At 55.1% G+C, this 4,254-nt stretch overlaps 1 long non-coding RNA gene across 1 annotated transcript; it reads right to left on the minus strand.

Annotated features, from left to right (window-relative positions):
- Positions 1–314: 314 nt before the first annotated feature.
- Positions 315–4,248, minus strand: LOC115301794. The gene is made up of 4 exons (XR_003913293.1): positions 3,789–4,248; positions 2,839–3,140; positions 1,287–1,427; positions 315–905 (listed from the first exon to the last, which is right to left on the minus strand). It is a non-coding gene; the product is annotated as an uncharacterized LOC115301794 (long non-coding RNA).
- Between the last annotated feature and the right edge of the window lie 6 nt (positions 4,249–4,254).

The following is a 4,254-nucleotide window of genomic DNA, read 5'->3' on the forward strand; positions in this document are numbered from 1 at the left end:
AACTCATGAAACCAAAGCCTTCCCTTCTTGGGACAAGACAAAGCTTATAGGTTCCATCTCTGTCCCTTTGAGCCTCAGGTTCTCCACCTGTAAAGTGGGCTGACAATCCAACCTACCTTGCTGGGCAGGTCAATGAGATAATGGCCACAAGACAGCAGTTTGCCAATGGAAACTGCCTCTTTGAAAACTTGGGTGCCCAGCCAGTAGAGCGTGTGACTCTTGACCTCAGGGTTGTGAGTTCAAGCCCCTCGTTGGGGTTAGAGATTATTCAAGGACATAAAATAAATAAGTAAATTAAGAAAAACTTACCTTTATGACACAGATGATATCTGAATATGAGTCCCTTCTGAAAGATTCAAACCACAAAGAAGGCACAGAGGAAAAGAACTAAAAGGGTCCCTTTCTCCTCGCTGATTCTCTCCCCGAGAGGCACTGCTGGCAACAGATCAATGTGTGGCTTCCAGCATTCCCCAAACAATATGTATGCTTTTTCTTTCAACATTTTTGTGTTGAACCATACACCGAGGAATCCTAACAGCTCGGTTTGGAGGCAGAGCTGCGTACGGTGAGAGCCCCACTCCCCTCGGGGCGGCCTCTGGGCGGCCTCTGGGCAGTGTCTCCGCCTGGTGACTGAGCTTGGCCCGTGCATTGGTCATATGGCAGTCCGGGGTGTCACTGTGAGGGAGCTGGGCCCTGGGCTCCAGGCTCGCACAGTCCTTTCCACGGGCCCAGCAGGGCCCAGCGGCTGGGCGGCGCGAACCAGACCTGGGAAGGGCACGTCGCGATTATCTTAGCCATTCCCCTCTGAACGGTCACTTAGGTGTCTTCCAGGTTCTCGTTGCTAAAAGTGCAGCAGGCGCCCTACCTCCTTGATAGTCACCTGTATTCTCTTCAAAGATTTAACTCTGAAATAATTAGACATAAAATATAAAATTAAGGCTAACATCTTTTGTAAGACTTTAAAGTACGCAAGTGAACTAAAACCACAGTAGTGATTGTTGTGCATGGAACTTGTTGGCGTGAGGGATACCTCACCAAAAAATTGCTGGACCCAAGTGCATAGCCTTTCCCCTGTGGGGGGTGGGGGTGCCCTCCCCACTGCGTGAGAGCGAGGGCTTGGTTCCTCACCCCCCACAGTACGGCCTGTTACCCGCCACCTCAGTTCTGGCCAGTAGGCAATACAAGAGGTTGTGCGTTTGCTGATTTCTTACAAAACTATCTTCATGTATTTGTGGGCCAGCGTGTGGATTGCTTGCCCATTTTCCTCCTGGGTTAACCTTCCTTACCGGGTTGCAGGAGATCTTCATGCATTCTGAATGTCACTCCTTTGCTATGTATGTTGGATTCTTTGGTTCCCTTGGTATTACTTGTTTTAATTTCATCCTGTCTTTGGTCTGTATTGGGATCTCAAGATGAGCCCTGAAAGACTGGTTGGATGGGGTGGAGAGCTCAGTGGGAGACCTTGAACCCCAGGACAGGTGAGGACAAGCCCAGCTGTCCAAGGGGAGGAGTGGAAGGGGGAGGAGCAAGCACCCATGGAACAGGCCCCTGGAGACCAGGTAAGGCTTTGGCCCAGCACAGCTAGGTGAGGCCCCAGGTGAGGCGGTGGCAGGGGGCAGGTTGTCCCCATCGTCTTTCCTGGTCCTGGTCACTCCCCATACTTCCCTCTGCTTTCCCAAGGTCCTGGCTCTTGCCCAATCCTGCCCCTGGAACACCCTCCTTTTGAGATCTGAAAATCCACCTGACTCATTTCATAGATAAGAGACGGCACTGCAGGTCGGGCAGGTGGAGTTACTCAGCTTGAGTCCCACAGCTGGGGAGAAGCTGATTAGAAGCCGGCGTGTTTGGCACCAGCCTCCTCCGCCAGGAAGTTCCCCACCCTCCTCCCTCTACCTGTAGCGCACACCCTGAACTGCACTCCAAGGCCCTCCGCCTGGGCACACCCAGATGCCAGTCCCGTGGGACAAGTTCTCCCAGGACAAAGGGGAGTGGGTCTTGGGTTGGGTTCCACAGGGAACACGACAGTGTCAAATGTCAAATCCCATACCAACAAGTCTGTGCTGGGGAGCACTCCCTGCTGGTGAGGGCATCCAGGACCGGGCAGGGTAGCCCCCCTTCAGGCCTCCTCAGTCTCCATCTTCCATCCACTCTCCTCTGTCCCAGCTGCCCTCGACCCCCTCCAAGTCCATCCTTCCTTCTTGGGGGAAGCTGCCCATTTGCACCCCATTCACACTGTTCCGGAAGCAGCCTTACAGGGCAGCAGAGTGCCTGGCATTAAAAGGCTGGTGTGGAGGGCACGTCCTATCCCCGCGTCCAGGCCCCAGCACGTCCCCAGGTAGGCACAGGCCGGATGTTCACAGCCAGCAGCTCTGCGAGACCACACGTGTGCCAGGCACAGGGGACAACTCCCACCCGCAGAAGATGCCTCCGCAGCAGGTACCCCCGAGTCTAAAGGTAACCTTGAGGGGCGCCTGGGTGGCTCAGTCAGTTAAGCCTCTGACTTCAGCTCAGGTTATGATCTTGCGGTTCGTGGGTTCGAGTCCACATCAGGCTCTGTGCTGACAGCTAGCTCAGAGCCTGGAGCCTGTCTTTGGATTCTGTCTCTCTCACTCTCTCTGCCCCTCCCCTGTTCACACTGTCTCTCTCTCAAAAACAAATAAAAACATTAAAAAATTAAAAAAAAATCAAAGTAACCTTGGGAGAAGAGAGCAAGGCGCTGGCAGTGAGGGCTGACTGGTGCCACGAGGGACAGCGTTACAAGGTCAGCCGCCATCGTGGGAAAGACCCAGGGCTGGGTGGGGAGGCTGGATAGGCACACGGGCCTTCAGATTTATCCACCTGTTATTGCTTGAACTGGACTCTGGTTGCCAGGCATCCGTTATGGTTATTTTTGTATGCCTGAAATAATTCACTAACCAACTGACTTCCAAACCCTTCCTTCATTCACTTCCAGATCCTCAGGACAAACCCAAGCTCCTTGGCCCAGCGTTCAAGGCCATAGGTAGCTTGGCCGCTCCCCACTGACATCTCCAGCCTCCTTCAGCCGCTCCTAGGACTTTGCTCCAACTGTTCCTCAGCAGGGAATGCTTTTCCTCTGCCCCACCTGGCCTTTCCGGCGAATCCATGTGCACAGGAAGCTGCTAAGTGGTGGAGAAATGGGATCAGATGTAACTTTTAGAAAGAGGCCTTCAGGGACCCCAGTGAAGAAGGTAAATTGAAGGGAGAGGCAGGGAGGGCATTGAGAGGTGGAGACCTGCCCTGAGGCCAGCTGGCACCCGAGCGCTGCCCTTACAGCCTCCTTCTCCTGGTGGTCATGGGGATGGCATGAGGCCTCAACTCCAGCCCGGGAAAGCATGAGGACGAGCAAGCAAGGGGCCCGAGCTCTGAGCCACAGGGAGTTCACCTCGCCCACCACTGCCGCAGGATCAACCCCAGGATCTCCGTTCACTTTGCCCCTCCCCTCCCATACTCAGAGCCGTCCAGAATGGGAAAGCTGGGAGAAAATGCAGGGAAACTGAGGGTCTAAAGAGAGGAGCAGAGGAGAGCGGAGGTCAGGTAGGTGGATCTGAGATTCCTTGGCCAATAACGTGGTTTCTCTAAATTCCGTGGTTGCCTTGGACCCCAAGAGCTTCACGGCGGGTCTATGAGATCACACACCCCACCCCCCGCTGGTGGGGTCTCAGCATGACCCTGGGTGCCCGCATGTGTGGGACTCCAAACCTTGGACCCTTTCTGGAGAGGCTGGGGTCCAACCCACCACAATATCTTAAGAAGGGTAGTGGAAGTACCTGGTTTCCCTTCTGGCTGCTCCTCACATGGGAGGCCACCTCCCTGCGAGCCTCGTGAATTGGGGGTCATAATTTCCACCGCTACCGGTTGTGAAAATGAAGTGAAATCCAGTATGTTAAGCACAGAGATTGCCACAGAGTCCGCCACTCATTAGTAGCCGCCTGCATCCATTCGTCCGTCCCCTGGGAACGTCAGCCTAGAGCAGGGGCTCCCGACGCCCCGACCCCGGCCTGGCAGAACGCAGTTAGGGCCCTTAGGGGTCAGAGCTCCCGCCCCTCGACCCTTCCTTGGACTGACGGGAAAACAGTCTCCCTCAAGGTCATAGAGGTTTAGTGCAAAGGGGAGGTGGAATAGGACTCCGGGGTTGACGAGGGAGGTCATGCTCCGTGGAGCCGGGGCGCCTACGAGCGCGCCCGATCTCGCACTGCGCGTCCCCCAATCATCCTCCACGTTCCGAGCCGCCGG

Source organism: Suricata suricatta, chromosome 9, assembly GCF_006229205.1.
Source record: "Suricata suricatta isolate VVHF042 chromosome 9, meerkat_22Aug2017_6uvM2_HiC, whole genome shotgun sequence".
Classification (NCBI taxonomy): domain Eukaryota; kingdom Metazoa; phylum Chordata; class Mammalia; order Carnivora; family Herpestidae; genus Suricata; species Suricata suricatta.